Source organism: Neodiprion fabricii, chromosome 2 (assembly GCF_021155785.1).
Source record: "Neodiprion fabricii isolate iyNeoFabr1 chromosome 2, iyNeoFabr1.1, whole genome shotgun sequence".
In the NCBI taxonomy this organism is placed as follows: Eukaryota; Metazoa; Arthropoda; class Insecta; order Hymenoptera; family Diprionidae; genus Neodiprion; species Neodiprion fabricii.
Window position 1 is genome coordinate 22,028,508 of NC_060240.1, and position 22,220 is coordinate 22,050,727.

At 36.2% G+C, this 22,220-nt stretch overlaps 1 protein-coding gene and 1 long non-coding RNA gene across 4 annotated transcripts in view; one reads left to right on the forward strand and one right to left on the reverse strand.

The window, feature by feature from the left end:
- Positions 1-8,308, reverse strand: part of LOC124175480 (aminopeptidase N) — a 41,493-nt gene extending 33,185 nt beyond the window's left edge. The window contains exon 1 of one of the 3 annotated variants that reach the window (XM_046555792.1): positions 8,188-8,308. The gene's annotated coding sequence lies outside the window, so the exon portion shown is untranslated. Of the gene's footprint in view, positions 1-1,558; positions 1,671-8,187 lie in introns of those variants that run through there. The other 2 variants (XM_046555793.1, XM_046555794.1) reach the window with 2 other exon arrangements.
- LOC124175507 lies at positions 995-11,154 on the forward strand. Its single transcript, XR_006869186.1, has 3 exons — positions 995-1,525; positions 8,174-8,289; positions 8,438-11,154. It is a non-coding gene; the product is annotated as an uncharacterized LOC124175507 (long non-coding RNA).
- The last annotated feature ends 11,066 nt before the right edge of the window (positions 11,155-22,220 follow it).

The window sequence follows — 22,220 nt, forward strand, 5'->3', positions numbered from 1 at the left end:
GTGTGTACGAAATTTTTACATTTTTATTTGCATAATAATTATCATTGACCAACACTGCGACGAACTTTTCTTCATGTCTACCTACCTGGTGATAAGTCCTTAACTAAGCTACCATTTAATGATACCACGATACTCGAGCTCCTGGGTTTACCATCAATCTTAATAACAGAACCACTTAAGATGATCCTTGTTGATTAGATTAATGAGATACGTTTGTTAAAAGTCGGTGGTTTTTGGTAATTTTATTTGTCCGAGGTAATTATTAATTAACGTTTGTGACTTGAATTTTTTTCAATTTCGTACACCAAACCTCAATGAGAAGAAAATCCTGCTTACTGGTACATATTTTTATAAAATCACAAGCGTAATTATAAGTTTAACTCAACTATACGAAAGGACAAATCTTGTTAACAAACAGATATGTTGATAGTCCATGAAAAACTAATGTCTGGTTGAGCGTTTGTTATTTCTCTTGTAGCCTGAAGATGGCTAGCAAGGCCCGGCCGAAAGGTTGTTTACATATTAAATGATGGCAGCACAAAAATGGATCAGATCAGTTTTTCGCGTGGACTGCAAAGCAACGTGCTGGAACTTCTATTTCCATTTGGAGGTAACGAGCGCAGGGCGCCGGCAAATAAGCAGTAAACGTGAACTAACGAGAACGAGTAAACGAACTTGGCTACATCCTTAGGTAATTAAGCCCCCCGTAGCAGCTCATCCGGTATATCTAAGCGCGCCTTGAGAAGGTATTACACGATTAAATGTTAATCCAGGCGACGATGCGACGCCGCCGTCGCCGTCGAGAAAATGAAACCCGTGTGCATTAAAGTGGTTTTTAAAAAGGTCATTTTTTAATTTCATCCGGTTCACGCCCCAAATGAGCTTAAAATAATTGAAATATGTCACCGGCGCGATGCAGTTGACGCGAGTAAATGGAACGCATTGTCATATAATAATTCGTATATAATCGAACCCGTATTTTCTGTCGGATCGAAACAAGTTAGTCGGAAGGTTAATAGGCATTTATGCACTTTGCCGAACAACGCGATTTCTCAGATGGGAGTGAGGGAAAAGTGTCGCTTCAGAATTGTACACACTGATGCTCGTGCTGAACATCGAATTTTGTTTACGTACAAATTTGGACCTCCTATATGGAGGCGTGATCTTGTTCGCTTTCTCATTGTCAGTCTGCCGGACGAGGAGTTCAACAGAAGGAGACGGTAACAGGATACAAGCAGGATGCGGAGCTACGTGGATAACCCTCTTACTCTGCACGACAGGACATTGGAACAACGACACTTTACGCTGGTGGCAGCGAGGCGTTTTTAGTCTTGGGTTACAGCATTGTGGGATTTTGTTACCGGAACCGGATATCATCTTCCTTCATTGTACTGTATATACTATGCTACCACTGGTTGAGTGCCAATGTGGAAGGAGGCTTTAAATAGACGTTGTTGCAGCCTTTCGAGGCTTCTTATTCAGTATTATCTACCAAAGGTAAGACTGGAAGAACACTGAGAAGAAGGTGAGCAGTATAATTGTTATAAATTTGTAGCACCTTACTTGATTCCGGTAATTTTTCTCGCTGTCTTTCGGTGATCTTCCCATAAAATTTCACACAACTGTTAGGTTAGGTTCGGCTGCTTTTCCACTTCAAATACGTTGATGTGCAGCCGGCTATTTTCAACCTGATCTTTTACGCGACAGGTTGCGAATTCAGTCATGCCAGCTGCAGAAATGAAAAAAATATTCGAACAATAGGATCTGTGACAATATTTTTGTTTATCCAGGTGTGACGTCTGACATCTGCGACCGACTTTTGTCGCGGTTTCTTGGACATCGATAATAATTAAAGCGTCAGCCAATATTTTGAACTCATTTCAATTATTATACTGCTTTTCCTGCTAAGATTTTAATTTTCAGCAGATTAATGATTATATTCAACTGGACTTGACTGTCAGTAATGTTTTAACCCTTTGCGGCACAGCCTCTCATATATGAAACACCTTTTTTTAATTGATTATTCAAGATTTATATTCAATTAATAAGATATCGCTGACGCATTTTTTATTTTATTTTTTTGCATAGTCAGACTTCCCAAGATGTCAATGTTGATGTTTTAAGAGGGATTACGATGATTTCGCGAATATAGTGAGTGCTATAAATAAGCAGTGTCGAAAATGCCTATTTTTACAGAATAAATGTATTTGTGAGAAGGTTATGGGAACTAGAAAAGTGGAACTCGGTAATCTCGGGTTTTTGGGGCTGCTAAATACGAATCTGACGTCATAAATTCAAAATTCAAGATGACGGACCCAATATGGCCGACTGAAAATATAAAAATCGATCTTATTCGCTTGTATTAGATCCGCCATTTTGAATATTGAAAATTTCTCAGATCTGACCCCATTTTCGAAATCAGCGACCTCGGGAACCCCTATATACGCAGTTTTAAGAAATTTAGGTGCAAGCAAAAATGTACGCTTCGAAGTGTTACTGAAGGATTCTATTTTGAAAACGATGCAGAGATATGTTAATATTATCAACGGAACGTACTGCAGATAAAATCTTGTAGTTATGTATGTACGCTGCTCGCGCAATCAGCCGGTTCATTGTCAGTATCATATAATGCATAATTGAGTTACACTCGATGCACTGTCCGTTGAACAGCTTTAATAGCGCCAGAATAAAATGATGGCCCGCGCTCAGCACGGGCGCATGTACCTTATACATTTATTGAGATTTACTGCGCACCCGTTCTCATTCACAAGCAGACGACTCCATGTTTCTACAAATTAAACTCATTCGTAGAATCGACCGCTTTGCTGAACGAAGGGGGCAGGATTTTGATTTTCAAAATATCAGTTATTAAGATCGAAATTAAGACAACTTTGTGAAAGTGATTTTGAGGAAGAACCTAAGAAAGAAACAAAACTTCAAAGAACAAACACTTCTTCCCTCGTGAATGGAATTTGACTTCAGAATGTTGGAATTGCAAATTGTAGATCTAATATGATGCCTATAGAACTGCGCGGTTAATCCTAATTCATCAATTTATTAATTGATCGTTTTTTTCACGAACTGATCGACTAATTCGCTCTTTCAATTAATTGTCTTTCCACTAATCGAATAATCGCATAGCTTTTATATGGTGGTATGGATTAGAATTTCAAAAATTAATGCGAAAACCAAAGACATTGTTAGGTCTTGTGAGTTTCTATTTTTAATTACAATCGGAAAATTTCGAAATTCGTATTGGTGAATCGGATTATAATGTGGTTAATGCCACATTTAAAAATTACGTGATTGTCGTGAAATTTAATTTTCTCAAGCTTTTGAGGTCAGAAAATCTATACAAAAGGTATCCTTAGCGCGAAACTTCCGGTTTCACTTTTCCTACAATTCATCAGTTGATTAGTTGCTCGGGCAGCTACCATTTTCATATTGCTTAACCCAGAATCATATTTGGGGATTCTGAACATTTTTGAGAGCTTAATTTCGCGGCTATTTACATTGTTATTGTTTTTAGAACTATCAGTTCACCTCATGACGTATATTGCAGCCGGATTTTTTTAATTTCGATGTTCTGCAGTCAAACTTTTCAATAACAAGAGGATCTCGTCGAAATGATGCTTTATTCACTTAAGGACTTAGCCCGAAATTATCGCGATCACATTTTTTCAAGTGGCTAAAATATCGATAGATAAATCAGTTAATCCGAAACTCTGATTCAGAAAATATAATGAATGAATTGGCATGTTTTTTGCAAGCCAACTGTATTATCTCTTATATATCTTACGGTTTTGTATTATATCTATCGCTGATAACAAATAGGGAAATAAAATGTTCAAAATATGTCTGTGCTAAAAACAAACAGTGAATTATATTCCTGCTTAAAAAAAGCTTTTTTTTTTTTATGGAAAAGAACTGATGAATTACGTTGCTATTATTCAAGCAGTAGCGTTGAAAAACAGGAATCACTCTACGATTTCGCAAAATATAAATTTACACTAAAACAATAAATGTTGTAGTAGAGCAAATTCAGAAATTCGAATATATTTATCACTTTACCAATAAGTGTATAATCAGCAGCCCAAGTATACGAAGCAAATTGAATATTCAAAGTTAGATCACTAATTAGTTAAAACTAGCGTCTATTTAGTCAGCAATTATGGTGATAATTTGAATAGAAATCTTGGGAAGACAAAACATTATGACACCCTAATATAGAATGGCATTATGAAAGTAAATTCGAAACTTTGCACAGCAGATTTTAGTGCATTCTAATCATTTTGAAAAACTGACAATATAAAATTTTGTAAATCACTTCTAAGTAAGATTGTGATTGACACCGCTATTTTGAATTTTTAAGTTCTTCAAACATGGAAACCCTGATTTTAATCGGCAATCCTTAGTTATCTATCGAAGTCAAAAAATCGATCTGTCTGAAATTTTTACTATTTGTAGTGTGAACTCAGATTGAAAAGTTCACCAAGTTTGAACTTTCTAGGACTTACCGTTCGCGAGAAATGACACATCAAAATTTATCGTTTTGATTTAATTGAGGATTAAACGCGAATTTTTTTCGTATCGTTATCGGCACAAAAAAATTATAAAAAATGAGATATCTTATGTGAAAAATTTTCACCTTTCCGAACGTGTCATTCATTTTTGTATAACTTTTCGAGATCAATCTCGAAAACACGTTTTTCGGCAGAGGACCGCTATTTTTCACGCGCCACCAAAATTTATCTTACTTTTGAGGGTTTCGTGTGAAAGCTGAGATTTTTTCAGTAGGGAACTCAAATTTTTAGAGTGGGACGGCCATAGGCTCTCACGTGAGCTACGTGGAATTCATAAAGATCTATTGATGATATTCTCTATTTAGAATTCAACGAAATATTTTTATTTCTTTCAATAGCGCACTATTAGAGTAAGTTTTAAAAATTAGAAACAAAAATATTACGTCGAAATCCAAAAAGAGAGTACGTATTATTGACAGAACTTTATCAATTAAATATATTTCACGTGCGATCCTATGGCCATCACACTCTGAAAATTTGAGTCCTTCGTTGAAAAAAAATCAGCTTTCATATTAAAAATTCAAAAGTAAGATAAATTTTGGTGGCACATGAAAAATGAGGTTTTCTGCCGAGAAACGTGTTTTTGAGATTGATTTCAAAAAGTTATCCAGAAATGAATGACACATTCGGAAAGGTGAAAATCTTGATAACTTTTCAATCTTAGTACATACTACAAAATGTGAAAGTTTCAAACAAATCGATTTTTTTACGTCCCGTTCGCTTGTTAATAATTGGTGGAGCGGCCCAAATATATTAAAAACTATTCGATCATCACGGAGAGGAATTGCATCAGTTATTGCTAATATTTTCATTCTGTAATTTTTGCTGGACGCTTTACTTTCCACGTGACTGGCGATCTGTGGAGTATATTTAGTAGGAACGAAATGAGCCGTGGTTATTCAAAATTGGACAGAAAATACGATTCTGACATTTAAACGACGAATAATATTAAAGTTATTCATAGCTAAACTTCCTTAGTTTGAATGCAAGATTTGAAATTTTACTACTTGTCAAGACTAGATTCTTTTAGTGAAATTTAAAAAAATTACTTTGAGTTTCACTTTTTATGCTATGATTTCATTATTTTTTTTTTATTTCGTTTCATTAACTTTTATATCGATATGCACATCGCACAAAGGTATTTGACTATATGCGCACATCCTTAGTCGCGTATTAAGATAATATTTTCTTGTGATTTGCAATTAGCAATTGTGTAATTTCGTAGATAATAGTCAAGGCAAGGGTAAATGCGGCCTACGAGTGCAATAATGTGCAATAATAAGTTAGAACAAGAAGAAAAACTGTTAGAAATACCGGATGTACTTCTGAAAGCCGCAAACTGAATTGCGCCATGAAATTTGGCGCACAAATTCTATTTGACTATCTAACTGTAAGAGTCCCCTTAAAACGATTTTTTCCAACTCGCAATATTTTAATATCTTTGTATTTTGAATCGTACGAAAAGCGCGGAAGGTGACTGTCGTAACCTAATTTATATTTTGTATATAAATAGAGCGTGAGAGTGCAACAAGAGATATGTAGGTATATCATCATACTCGAAAAATTCAATATCTCGATAAATGTCGGGAGTCGCCAAAAATCCTTTCAAGGGGATTCTTAGATAGTTAAATGGAATGTGTGTGCCAAATTTTATGGCGAAATTCGTTTTACGGCGGTCAGAAGTTCATTCGAAAAATCTCTAAAAGTATGCGTCAACGATATTGAGCATGAATTAAGGTCATGTAGTACTCCTACTTTTACTAGTCGAGTGAAAAACGAGCTTTTTTACCCTTTTTTTGAACCCTTTCCGTTCTTTCATTTGTTTAATATAGGAAGAAAAAGGGTGAATTTGGTCAGTCGGTAAAAGTAAGAGTACTAAATGACCTTAAACAACATCCTTGTTATATATTATTCAAATCAATCTAAATATATTGGCAAATTTAATTTGTACAAGCTAAGATATCAACAACAAACAATAAGTATTTCATAATTACAACATTCAAAATTATTGAAATCCAGTGTTTTCAATCCTCTTTTAATATTCTGGACTCACTTTGCACGTGGACTAGATCACCATGAATAGTCTGAAAATCAGTCATGAAATATTTTACGAATTTATTTATGCTCGTATAGTGAAGAGTGGCAACGGTATGGCAGATTCAACCATGCAATTCGATATTTTTCCGAGCAAAGATTATTGCAAGTACTTCTCGGGTAGCTATATGTATGGTTGAAACACTAATACCTAACTCTTACAATATTAGACCATACTAACTTGACCATATTTGTATGGCTGTATTGTATTATGTGGCAAATAATATTATTCTCACAGGGATAAATTTTTTTTACATTGACAACATTTCTTCAACTATAACCGTATTCCTCTCAATCCGATATGTTCAGTCTCCGTGTCAAATTGGATCAAAAACACCAGAATTCAGTTAGTTTCAAGACTGTAATTATAAAACCCCTTCTCCAATTGTTGGTATTCTAACTTGTGTGAATTTCAATTTGCTCAAATTCATTACTGTGACATACCTATTAGGATAGTTGTTCTACTCACGTTTACCAACGTTCGCGAAAATAATATTACATGACAGTTTTGGACAGTTTTTCCTTTTTCCCTAGATTTCCATACAGACGGTTGGACTCATTAACATATTCTTAATCAGCTGATATTATCACTTCGTTGTATAATTTCACGTGTGGATTTTCGTAACCCGAGAAGATACATGAGTGGGGAATTCGTCGTTAATTGACCTTCCCCGACGAATTCCTTAGTCATGTATAATTTTATCATTATTAAAAAAACTACCAAGCGTAACAGTTTTATTGTCTTGTGATGTAATAATCTTTAAATCTCTGTATCCTCGACCATTTTTCAGGTATCTACTACCATTGAGGAAAAGAACAGTATAATAAATGTGTGAGGAGGCAAATTCGGTTCTGTCGGTCGAGCGTAAGTTTGCAACATGAGTCGTAGGTCAGCCGAAGACGAATATTGCAAATACGCGAGGTGAAAAGATCGTTACCTCTATGCTGCACACGATTCTTTATATAACAAGAGTATGTTACGCGTTTTTTTACGAAGCACGAAATTGAGGTTAGGGTCGCATAATGTCAAATTTATAAGCGACAGCGCATGCGCGCAGTACAAAAAAAAACCACTTCCAATTTCTAGGACTTAAAAGCGGTCTTTTGAGTACTCCGCGCATGCGTATTTGCATACTCACTCTAGCGTCGCAGAAACGGATACTTTGCGCACGAAAAACACGCATGGAAAAACGCGTGAAACATGATCGCGTTGTACAATAGTACATTTTGTAACAAGTATGAATGAGGCTTTTTGACGAGATGCGAGGTTTAAGGTACGAACCGAAGACGAGTGCCGTACCACGCGAGTCAAAAAACCCTACCCATACGAGTTTCGATCTGTATTTTTTATCTAGAACTAAGAAATCACGATAAAGTAGTAATTTCGAGGTTAGAGTGCTAAAAAAGAGTTGACAATCGAATACCACGATATTAAACCAGTAAAACGTGAAATTAAATTTTCATCACTTCGATATCGAATTGTCTGGGCTTTGCAGGTGACTCGTCTTACCCCCACCGTCAGATGTAATACTGCCCTCAGCGCGGACCTTAGACTGGCAGGAAGTCTTGAGCTTGAACTGAAATGATCACACAATCAGCGCGTAACGAGATCGTAAGTAGTTCAAACCAATACTGTTCGCCAGGAATATCTTATCCGACAACCGCAGTCCAAGTCAAAGGGTTTGTAACGTCTAACCGGTTACCGGGTAACGGGTTCTCCCCGGCGTTTGTACTACGTTACTAACCTCATTACGATTCAGTTTCAGACTGGGCTTACGACACGAAAGTGGGCGAGGAGAAGTAACGAGTGACAAGTGGATAATAGGGATTTTGATTTCCGAGCTAGATCAGCCAGCTTCAGTTTTACTCACGCATGCTTCCAGCTGGTGATCAGACACTGACCTTATGCTATGGCGTCGCGAAATCTCTTTTTAGGCTTCATACGGTTTGTTAGGGCAGCTCGTCATTCGGATATAGGGTACGAAGGTGGGCGAATCGGGTCAATCGCATGGAAGTGTGCTCGATAGAGTGTTCCACGAAAAAATAATTTGCAAATTTCTAACGTGGCATCCTCTAAAAAGTTTTTTTGGGTTGAAAGAAAGATTTACTCCGAAGTTGAGCGTTCTATGTTACGTCACTTTTTCTAAGAAAAGTCAAAAATCGAATGAGCGCTATCTTACACCTAACGTACAACGCTCATTTTCCGAGAGCACCCTTCTTTCATTCCGAATATACTTTCCAGAGGGTGCCACGATGGAAATGGACAGTCTCGTCGGTCCTAATTTGTTAATATTAATACAGCTTGACACGTTAAACTTTTCCCAATCCAGGAAGATGTGACAATATTTACAATTCGATATTTACCGAGATTAGATTAATCTGGATAATGATGGCAAATTTGTACTTGGTACAATTGTTACGAAAGTTAATAAGCTGAAGCTACGCATATGTGAACCAGACCCGTGATTTCTTACCTTGTTCATTTGTCATTAAAAAAAAAAATTTCTCCATTCTCAGACGCGAATGAGCCGTGCTTTCGCGTTGGAGGTAACAGCACGTGGCAAGGATCCGAATACGTACGTTTTTAGACATTCATCCCGAATAAAACCAATTCCTATGTATTAATATAAGTAATAAGAAGAAGCATATTCTTTTTTTACATTTTTGAAAATAACTCAACCTTCGTAAGAGGTAAGCAGTGCTTTTCTTCGTTGGTCGAGAATCGGGCCGGTACCGGTAGCAAATGCATCGATTAGCTTTTGATTTTCGTTGATCATCAAATACAATTTTAATCTGAAAACAATACTAGCATCGTGATGGCTTGCAATATTGGCAGAGTGATGGATAAAAATATTAGTCAATTGAGGGTTGGCAGCACTGGCCTAGCTGGTTACCGATAGGTCATATTGGCCCAGTGCTGATCAACGATACTGATCCAGATCTAGACGTCAAGCGTTGGATCTACAGTATCATTCCAGATGATCACCAGCACTGATCCAGCACTGGGACTGAGAACTGAGCCACTGTTCGTAACATTGGCAGCGGTAGCAGCGTTGTCAGCCTGTCAGACAGACATTTCTTCAAATGACGCCAAAATAATTCTTCTCACTGATGTTTGACGGTATTAAAAATCAATAAATACAGGAATACATAATATATTTCATCTTTTCGCTTTATAACATGCATGATTTTCCTAGAAATATACAATGATAATTACCAAACGAGGTAACATACACAGATCCATATTCTACAATCTGAATTGTAAGCATAAAGATATTAGGAACTTTTACGCACATAATATTTTTTTTTTTAATATTTAGGACCACCAGCTTGTCAAATAAGTGCGTTTGGTTTTAATTTATTGTTCCGATTTTACGGACTATATTTAGAAATTTCGCTATCTGTTTTGAGATTTCGTCAGAGACCTTCAAACTTTCTTCACATTCCGGTTTAAACGACAGTATTTCTTATTAAATAAACAATTTTTCTTTTTATTCTGAATGGACTGTAATTATTCTAGATCTAAAGAAATTTCTTGAGGGTTGGCAACGCTGAGCAGTAGTGGTGATGTATACCGAGCCCGTGGTAAAACTTTTCGTAAGCGGTAGCACAGAGATTAGACATAAGGAGAACGATCGTAATGTTTCAGAAACGGTCGACAATTTGAGAAAAGTTCATAGTTCTCACAATGTGCACTAGAATAGCGTTGCTAAGGTCTGGTTTTTCAAATTTACGAAGGGGAATGTCGTGATCACGTGATACAAGCAATAACAAGCGCACGTCTCGAACCTATGATCTTTTCCCTCTGTTCTGGCCGCAAGTCAAGTCAAACAGCCTACCTCGATTGTTGTCCTTATATATTAGGCTCCTTGGTTGGTAGCGACACTGGACAGGGGCATAACTAGGCATTTAAGGGTTCCAGGGCAAGGGCGCAAATTGAGCCCTTTGGGTAAATAATGAAACATATTCCAGTGGAGCCTCCCCTCTCACGCTTCAGAAATTTATTCCCAATAAAACAGTAAGATGCTCAATTTATGTATTCTATTCACTGTAAACTAGAATTACGATTTTTCCAAAGAAGATATTTTACATTTTTGACTATATAGTCGAGATAACTATTAATACAGTTACAATATTAAGTTGAAACAAGCATTCGAAATGGAAAATATCAGAAGCACAATCTTATACCTATCATTAGGGTGGTCCTCATTGAGGGTGTTGACGTTTTTTTTCAGGTCGCCCCCCAAATAAACGTTAAATAATTTAAAACAATTCCCTAATTTTTTCACATTTTTATCTCAATTCTAACCCGTTCCTCTGTATGACTATAGGTTTTCTCTGTTACGTCCCAGCCGATAATTATGGCGTGACCTTAACTTCTCTGTACCTTAACTTACCGTCGTGCAATTACCATAAGAGAGCTTCACATGCTCATACCACAGACTTAAGATCCATATCGATTTAGATACAGTTACTATATTTGCATACAACATACCATTCGTTATTTTGCAACCAAGCTTACATTCGTGTAACGCTATGCAGTATATATCTCTCTATCTAATAAAAAAGTTTCAAACAAATGAACGTAGAAAAAGATTATAATAACAATAGTAAAAAAAAGATTATAATAACAATAGTATACGCATGAAGTTGGCGGTGGGGTGAGATGCCGAAAACAAAACAAAAAGCATCTAGCAAACCCTTTGACAGCTGTCATCGGCTGTTTATGACAGTCTTTGACAAATATCTTTATAGGTATCTGTTTCTGACGCGCAAAAAATGAACACGCAAACGAAAATTATGAAGATGATTCCCGACGGGGCTCCATATAGAAACAATGTACACATGTAATACTTATGATTATCCGAATGAAATATTACGACTTCATTTTTTACCCCCTGTCTTGGGGGCCCCAGGGCAGTGCCTAGTTGCCCCCCTGACGGTGCGCTAAATCTGCATTGCCAACTATGAAACTTTTTCGAAATTTGAAAATTATGCGTAATCAATATCGAGTATATTTTATAAGGTACGAATAGCAGAGTACAATTTAATTTATTTATGAATATATTAAAACACGAGCCGTCATCTGGTTTAAAATTCATTCGTTCGTCCATTCCACAATTCATTCGCTCCATGTGTATGTTGTTAAAATTATAAATATCTGTAAATAATTGTCTTTCGTCAAGGCACTATATTCTTGGATTTCACAGTGTTTTTTTGGTGTTTTTTCGTTTTAATCATCTCTCTTTAAATTTGACTTGACGTTCGAAATTTATAATAATTAATTTTGAATGTTGTTCTTCGTGGCTTAAATTTACTTTTTTATTATAAGTTCGTCGATTTTCGGTTTGTTAATGCTTAATTTCGGAGATGGGAACCTCCTTCCTCCTTCCTCCTAGAGAGACGTTGACCAAGCAACTCGTTCTTCTTCAATTTGAAATTTGTGACCAGGTGTCCCACTCCCTGGGTCTAATCTCATCCGCTCGTGTCGTGCTCGTGGCGCGGTTATATTTGAATCATTACACAAAGTAACCGACTTGTCCGAAAAATTAGGTATCTCAGAATCTGTGTCCACATGTATGTATACCCGGACTTTTCAGTGAATCTGGCTGCTCAGCCCTCGAAGATAGGTAATGCAAGTTTCATTTGAGGTCTGTTATACTGTCATTTCTGAAAATATTTGAGTCGAAAGGTGATGCGAACTCCATCGGTAAAAGAGGAATACTTTTCAGAAAGGGCAATAGGGCCCTAAAATGTTCATTCAATTGCTCACCTTCAAGCGCTGACGATGAGTGGCGTGATTCGCTGAGAACTCTAGGTATGCAAATTCTGGGCGGTAAATTATACCCCCAACCGGTGTAATTATTATATGCTTAGGTGATTTTGAACAACGTGATCGGAAGATTTCTAGAACTGACAGATCGCATAATGTCAGATAATTCGTGCTCACGCCTTTATTTGCCTCCGTGCTTACAGCCGCGAAAAATAAGTTGCCTGTCATTAGGCGATCGTTTAGTGATCAGGAATCCTGAAGCAAATACTACCTAAACGTAGCGTTTGATATGGAACGCTTGTGATTTTTATGTATTAGAAGAATATGTAACATCACAGCATCGTGGCTGTTACAATATGATAATAAGATGTTCAGTTTACATCATGGAGGCGTAACTTACACAGGAGCAATTTTTTTTTAATCTTTGATATTATTTATGAGGTTTTAGATTGATCGACAGTGAAAATAATGCAACGAGTCGGTTTTTGGTAGAAGGCGTGGTTTTATTCGTACAAAAACATAGACCCCCTTTTTAATGGACGCGTGACTTGAAAACTTGAAGTAGATGGAGCACGCAGACATAATTTGGCGACTCTATATCCCTGGCCCTCTATAGGTAATAGTGAGAAGCGTTATGGCTAACTATTTTAACAATTATAGGTATAATAAGAACATATTCAAATGTCACTTTGTACGATACCAGCAAGTTTTTCAAGCTGATTACTGTGAAAATAAGAGCAAAACCAGGAACTCCTTTCAAGGCTGTCAATCTTCGGCACTCTACTATAAGAACCGTATTTAGCATTGTTGCAACAAGTTGTTTGTCGGAGAAAGGCGGTGTAAAATACTTTCTCCGTGGATGTTTTTTAGGTAGGAAGTTCGTGCAGTTGTAATGGCAGGGAATTCAAGACAACCGGTTTCTATACCTTTCTTATGCTTACCGTTATTCTTACCGTGCAAACTTAAGAGTTTTTCCCTATCTAACTTTGTTCGGAACCAACGTATATTTACCTACATCGAATACAACAAAAGGCTGTTAATTAATCAGAGACTATATCGTAATTGATGTTGAAATTTGTGATTCATTGTTTAAATTTTTATAGTAGCTTAGTTCACACACTACAGTGAATCAGTAGGAGATGGTAACGTTTTTGGCAATATCACGATTCTTACGAACGTCGGCAGAAGAAAGTAAACTGTAGAAACTGATAGAGGTACGAAAAGAAGTTTAAAAAATACCTCGGCATCTTGAATATGAACTTAAGAGCTCAAACCTGTCTGCTAGAATACCTAAAATCAGGCCGTCATCAAAGTAGATTAGATGTGAAAGAGTTTATTTACGGCATGTCTGCAATGCATAATTTGCACGATTTCTGAGCAAAAATTATCTTAGTTGGAAAAAAAGACCAGTAAAACAACCTAGTCCTACTCTAAATACAGAAATCAAAAAATAAAGTATATCTTATGAATAGATGGCGTAGCTTTATCGTAGTGTTGAAAAATTGAAATATTTCATGGCATTTCTCAGGCTATGGAGAAATCAGGAAAGTGTTACGAGATTCAGGGATGGTTTTCAGAATTTTTCTGATTTCTTTCATTAAGGGGATATTATAGTTTGGAACTTTGAAAAAATCGATTTTTTCTTGATCATCGTATAGTATAAGGTGTGACAAGTAGGTGGATGGAAGAATTTTATCGAAATTTGAAATAACTAGCCCGTTGTCAGCCAAAAATCTCATCTCTTTTTTCGGGAGTGCTGTTTCTACACCGGAATCGACTATTTTCATACTTCGCGTGCCTACAATGACCTTGTGTTGTAAGTCGCTGAATTTGTCTTACAGTCAGTAATAATATCGTGAAAAAAAAATACATGGTTCCATTTAAAAAAGTGGAGTTGACCTTGACGTAGCTTCAGCGCCTCCACCGAAAAAATAATAGGATGGTTCAGTATGTCGGCCTTTTCAAACAATATAACTTTCATATGAAACTTTTTTTCATTATCATCAACAGTTTGAGTGCTATTGCTCTGTTACACTTTAAATGTCCCACCCTGTATAATGTTTTTATTTTTAATATTTAGGACCACCAAATTGTCAAATAAGTGCGTTTTGAAACTGCAGAAGCCATATAATTGGTGCATATTTTCTCCGGAACTTCACAATTGGTTGATTTTTAGCCTGTTGTTTCGATGTCAAGGCGATTTTTAGAAATTTCGCTATAAGTCATGAGATTTCGTCAGATTCTCAGATTTGCTTTAGATTTCGGTCTAATTAACGCTAGGATGGTAATGCAAAACACTTAATATTTAGAGTATAAAATTTCCAATTTATCTACCGGATAAAATTTTCGATTTTGACCTGGAAGTCTTCTGGTCTAGTTAACAGAGGTTTTTGACCTACAGAAGGTGGGAATGTAAATTGAATGAAAAATCCAAGTTTTTGACCTTAGGGCGGGGGGGGGGGGGGGGGCGTCCCATCTGCCATCTTGGGTTAAAAGTACAAAATAATTCCTGAACGGTTGATCCTACGACAAAAAATGTCGAACACAAATTTGAAGAAGACTAAATTCCCTTCATTTTTTGTATAAGCACTTTTTTGTAAGTCTGATGTATAACGAGTTACAGTGACGGAAATGTGAATATACTTACAAAAAATCGTGCAACACCTCGCCTTTCTCCATTCAAGAAATCATTCACTACATAATTAGGATGATTTTGCAAATTTAAAGTCAACTCATTTCCACACCACCACGAGGAAGAGTAAAGACCGTGTTTTTCATTCCGTGTTATCCTCAGTAGGCTTAATCCAATAGATGTTCTTTTTTTTTGTTCGTATTTCGTAATTTAACCGATGTTGAAGTTTGTAACGTTATCGTAACGAAACATTGGGAAAAAATGTACTATTTTCTTAATTTTACAATGATTTTTAAAGAACGAAGATTTCAAAACACGAGTGTATTTTGTTTTATCACGGTGTACTGAATTCCAGACAATTCCAAAAACGCGAAATAACGATCTATACCTGCTCTAGAAAAAGGCTGTTACAAAAACTGTAGACGAATCTTGAAAAATTCATACACTAATATTAATAATACTTTGAATTGTTTCATGCCACAGTGGCAGTCAAACAATTTCTACCTAACAAGAAAAATCACTCTAATTTGAAGAAGATTTCGTTATATAACGTTATTGTGATGATAATATTATATACACATTAAAAATTTTACATATAAATGATAATGTTATTAATATTATCATTTTTAGAAAATTTACCGTGAAGAGATCAAGTTGCACGATTTTTTGTAAGAACATTCACGTTTCCGCCGCTGTAATTTGTTACACATCAGACTTACATAAAAAGTATAACTTATACAAAAAACGAAAGGAATTTAGTTTTCTGCCATTTTCATGAGATATTTTTGTCGTAAGATCAACCGCTCAAGAATTATTTGAAAAAATAGTTTTTTGTGCGTTTAATCCCCCCACGAAGGTCGAAAATTTGGGTTTTTCATCGCGGCCCAGAACCAAATAATATATATAGAAATTACTACTACAACACGTTTTTATAGGGCAAAGGCTTTTTTACTCCCTGTTGGTTGGACTATCCGTAATATCAGTATTTGCAAAAGCGTGTGATACTGAAGTTCTTTTAAAGAAAGTACAACTTTGTTCATGACTTGGAGCGTTTCTAAGGCACCGAATATGTCGAAAATGCATTTTTTACGTTGTTTTAACGTCTGTAAAGAAGTATTAGGATATTTTTTCACATTCGACGAGTTTTTTTCATTTTAGTCACACCTGGGGCGGCTCTATCTTCGAATGTATCCGCCGCACACGGATTTGTCATGAACTATATTGATCGTAGGAACAACCGTTTTAGACTTACGGCGTAAAAATTGGAAGTTTGCATGATTTCTTCCTTCTGAGGGGTGGAGCGGCGCCAAATTTTCAGTAATTCGAAGAAATTTTTGTTATACATTCCCAAACGAACAATCCTCACCAGCATTCGCTTTGGTATCAATTTATTGTAGGGTAGACTTTCTGTACAGCCTCCAGTGACTGTCATAGAAATTAGCTCACCGTCAGATGCTGAACGGACTGGTGAAAAGTGATATCTAAAGATATAGTGGAAAAATACGTGTTTCTTAACCGTCACAGTGCTATGTTATCAGTCCGGGTACAGACAACACGATTTGATGACTCCGTGATTGTGAAATGAGACAAATATTTTCAGTTACAGACTACAGATAAGAAGGAAGCTAGTAGTTAGTTTGTATTGCTATAAAATCTAACTTACTGCCCAAGAAAGAAACAGACTACTCCAGTGTTCGGCTCAACGCAGGGAATATTATAAAAAAACAAGGTTAGCGACTCTATTCGAAAATAGAGAGTGGGCTCCTCGGGTGCTGTTAGTGATTTTTCGTTTTATCAAACTTAATTATGAAACATAAGTCACTAAGTATCAGGAGGAAACGGCTAGTAGATCTAGCCAGTGAGGAAAAAGGAAGCAATCCCCCTTCTAGGGAAATATTAGAGATAGAACAAAGTTTTCGGAAACCTCCTTCAAGAATCTTAACCCTAATTGATCGCATTTCGGTAGAGTCGCATAACGATCGCACAGGGTGAAATTCACGCCGGTTAAAAAAAAACTAATAGCTTGCTTCAACAATGAGTTTTAAATATTGAAAATAATATCTAGCTGTATTGTTTAAGGATAGCAGAAAAACCTCTCTCAGTTTTCTCAACCAAAATTAATTGTTTAGATATCGTAATACATCAGCGAAATTAAGGTACTAAGGGACTCTGCGAGTAGTTTGAAAAATGTTTGGGGTGGTGTTCACCTCGACTGACGAATTAAGGTTAAGCTATAGATGTAATAAATTTTTTGCAACACAGATTAATTCAAATGGGGCGGGGGGGCTAATTCATATTTCATCGTGATTCATTATTGTAAATGAATAGATAACATATTTTTTATACTGCTTATTAAATAGCAATAATTAATGTTTTTAGTACTATTATTGCACTTTTATCTCATATCACTTGAATAATTGGCATTTAGGTTGTCTGAGAATGCAATTGAACTTATATCTCAAAATAGTACCATTTCACCATTTTCACCAGTACTTATTGCTTTCATCAAGACGATAAATCATAAAGATTCTGTTCTGTACGGAAAATTGTAAGAAGATTATTTTCATCGCAAAGAAATTAACGCTAATAAGGTTGACGTACAATAAGGTTAATGAGGTACAATGGAATTGTCGAAGCTTATATAACAAATGCGGTGAATTTGAGAATTTTCTTAATTAATGAGAGTTGATTTATTGGATATGAAGGTCAATGGCACGCCAATAATTAGTGGATATTATATTTGGCAAAAATCCCATTCAATTAAAGACTCAAAAAGACTCGCTACGTAAGAAATAGAGAAATTTTTTTTTTGGAGGAGTGTCATGCTCGTTCGATAAGCTATTATTATTAGTGTCAATGGATGGTAAAATCGAGTTATACTTCAGCTGTATCTGTTTAATCAGCAATCAGTGTTCAAGCGTAATACATTATAAATCAGAGGTAAGTTCTTATCGTGAAATTCTCGAGTGGACAGTCTAACGGCTGTATCAACTAAGTCAACAATAGTATATATCTTGTACGATTGACGATGTTTTGAAAGCAGATTTAGATAACGTTGAGACAAAGTTTTTTTTTTTATGATACCAATCTGTTTTTACGTTAAAGTTGTCATTATTAACCAGGACATCAAGAAAACTGATTTTTCAATCAGGTTCAGTTTTACTGGTAAATTGCAAAATAAACTACGCAAAATGTCATGCAAAAATGAGGATGAGATACGTTGTGCAGTAATGTCGTTGGTTTTCATTCGCAATTCATCCGCACAACATTCCTGATTTACATCTGAACACGTGGATATGGAATTAATTAGTGGATAGGATAATATTGCCGCAGTCACAGCTAAAATATTACCGAAATAATGTTTTTTTAAATCTACAGCGATTGTCCATGCTGTATGGGAAGCCTGCAGAAGAGGTACGCGAAGCCTTACTAGATACTACACTGCATGATACTCGTCCACAACCGTAGGTCTCGTTTACGACTGGTGTATAGCGTGTGAATAACAATGTATTTGCTAACAGTGAAGTATTTATTTTCTTCGTTCACAGACGAGTAATGTGGGGATAGCAGCAAACATCAACTGTGCAAATAACGGAACATCCGTCATCAAAAATTGCGACATTTACCGACAACCGAAAGTATATCACAGTAATACGGTGCAATATTTATTTACATTCAAATTTTTACTCGATCAGTATTTGTTTGTCGGGATATTCGAATTATTGCGATAAACGTATCACTAGCCACAAAAATTTATTGCAATTCGTATTGTATTTTCAACACTAAGAATGGTCTTGTGCTTATCTATATAATATAGTAAATCACTGAATTGTCAATTCAGTTACACAACCCGAGTCGAAATTTAGCGCCTATTTTAAACCCTACGTTGGAGCTCTTGCGTAGGGTTCAAAGATACTGAAGTAGGTTCTATTTCAATGCAATATCGGACCCCACTTTGACGCTAAAAATGGCAAAAATTTCCCGATTTACCAACTTAAAGGCAAATGGAGGGTCTGTTTAGAAGCTCTTTAATCCTCCAGAGGTAGGGTTAAACCTGCTGATTTGAAACCCTCCTTTGATGCTCAAAATCCTACCCGCTAATAAAGATCCATCGATTCGGATCGATTATGATTAAAATACAAAAAATACGATTAAATCGTATGAAATAAAATTAAAATCCCAATAAGAAGGAATTTCTTTACAAATGCGTTTAATTGTATTTTCGGTATATTTGATCAGTAAAAAAGGGTTTTTGTATTCGCAAGAACGTTGATTGAATACAGTTGAAATACAATACTCAATTTTCAAATGTTATTGAAACTTATCAAAATATTGTCGAAATAGCCCTCGTACTATTCATTGTTAACACCTGAATGTCGCTGTAATGGTATATCTATAGAGAAGGAGTTACAAGTCCAATGAAGGAGCTGTAGATTGAATAGCATCGAAATAGGTTTGATCGTCTACTAAGAGCGTCGAAGTAGGGTTTCGTGCTTTAATTTTTAGGAGTTGGAGGTTCAATGTAGGGATGGTTCTCAAATTTTTTGTCGTTAGAGGGTCTTTATAGGATTTCTAGGTTCAGTTTCCTTTAAAGTAGGTTTATATGAATCTTGGTAGGGTCAAATGTAGGCGATAATTTCGACTTGGAAAACTTTCAGTCTCAAGCTTATTTTAACTGATTACTCACCCTGCATTTCCGAAAAGAAATCCGAACTGCGCGCCGTGCGGTGTACAAGACAATGAAGAAGTGAATTTCCTTTCAATGACAGTGCTTTTGAAATATTGCAACGATGTTACATCTAAAATAAGCTGCTGCGAGAATTCAATGCAATATGAAAATGAGATGTTGCAATATTGTACTGCAGTATTGATGCAGTATGACGTACGTTATATAAATAGGCGATTTATATTTACGCGAACAGGTATTTATCATTTGCATTATTCCGTCGACTGTCGATGAAAGTGAATAAAGTGAAAGGAACTTAACACCGCGAAGAAACATACGTTGAGTTTCAAAGGAGCCGTTGTAACAAAATTCGCTATTAAGCAGTTTTACAGGTCATTTGTACATTATGATTAATAGTTGTCGAAGTATGGCAGCTAATTCCTATCAGAGTCGTCTCGTATTACAACTTTGGTTATATTAACCAGCAGCCGGTCTCAACTGCCGAACCATAATTTATTACATAGCAGGTTCCGCCCACAATGGAAATGTGCGTAGGAAAGAAATAGACCCGATTATTAGTTCGTTGCCATTCAGGTACCTAATCTACAAATGAACTAAAAAGTCATTATTGTAAAGCCGCAATTGAATTGGGACATGTGATTTTCAAAATTGAAAGTTCTGCCAGAACCTGATTTCGATTTTACATGGATTGTTACTTAGCGGAAATTCAACTGGAGAATGTTAAAATAAGCTTTCAATTTGTTACAAGCATCTTTCGACATTCATGGGATTTCAAATGTTTTGAACTTGACTGACAAAGAAGGCATTCTCTTCGATTTGATTTCTTTTGTACTTTGTTATAGTAGACTAAAAACTAAGCGACACGTATTTTTTTTTATCTTCCATTAAACACTTTAACGAGATAAAGCCATTCTCCAAGGTAAGGTATGTCAAAGGGCGATTTGGCAGTTGTTCTAATTTTTTTTTTTTTTTATTAAGGAAATGATACTATTCATTTCTCGTTGGGAGAAAACTTTTCCAGCTGGATTGGTTAAAAAAATATTATGTTCTTGTGAGTGAAATTGCTAAATCACTCATTAACATGTTTTATTTTGGAGGGTGGTTTCACCCCCTTAGAGATCACAGATCAAACGACAGATCAAAAAGACACGCGTCGCTAAGTTTTTAGTCTACCATAAAATATTACCAAAGAAATTAAATCGGAGAGATCGACTTTGTCAAAAATACCTTCCCTGTAAGACGAGAGTTTCCTGAGTGTGCATTTTATCAATCCCTGTCCGATCTCTACTCTGCGCGTGTCGTGTCGAAATATTCTCATTCAAAATTACAAGAGGGTCGCTTCGTCAGGATAACAAAATATTTTATGACCTCTGCAGGAAACAGTGCACAGTTAATGGTGCTACAGCTGTGGTAATTTCTACTGTAACGAATCCACTATTCTGGACAAGTGAAATTTTCAACGATCACTTTAGTATTGGAGGCAAATTGTACATTACCAGCAGAATTGCGCGCGATGAACCTTACCCGAAAACAACAAATCATATTGCATTGTCTTGAAGTTGCGGAGTGATAGGCGAAGGCAGGTTATGGACACTTAATACTCCCCTCCACACGTTATTCATAAGGTTTGGTCCAGAGCGACACCACAACAGTGAGACAAGTTATGGAACATAAGATTGTTTTTGGTTGAATTCTTGATTTCAAGTGGCGTCTTCTGGTGCCTTCTTTCAAGACAAAATTATTCACAGATCGAGTAACACGGATCATAAAATTCGGACGTGTAACCCATAGCATCATTGCTATATTATATCAGCATTTGAGAATGACAATATAAAAGTAATTCATAAATTGTTAAGAAGGGCTTAACAGGTAAAACTGTTATTAATCGGCAGAGGTTGCCACAAATATTGAATTACCGAATACTTTATTGACAACATAAATCATTCTATAATATCTTTAGTGGAAATCTCATTATTATGTTGGCTACAGGTTGGTCCAAGCCGATGAATAGTTCTTCCACGAATTGGTAAAATGCCCACCCCCTGGACGAAGGCATTATAATCGGTTTCTCTGCACTCCTCTTTCCCTGAACCGATGACTTTGGGTCGTCTTTATCTCAACGTTTCAGGCGCTGAATTCTGGTACGTACGTTACAATCAACGGATCGGGAATACCTGAGGATGGAAGCAGATTTCAGCACATGAAACGTCAAAATGAAGACAAGAGGGAAGGTTAGAGCGGGCCTTCTTGCTTCCCTGCCATTGCCCGGCTTCCAAAAAGTACTAATCGAGACACACCATTGGTACGAAAAGACGCGCAGAATCCTTATGGACATTTGCTCCCAGTCAAATTGCCTGGGTTTTCAGTATGATATATTACATATCCTGCCGAACAAAAGTTCTCATGGACACAAGTCCCAAAAATCAGTAGTTTCCAAGGTATAGGCTTCGG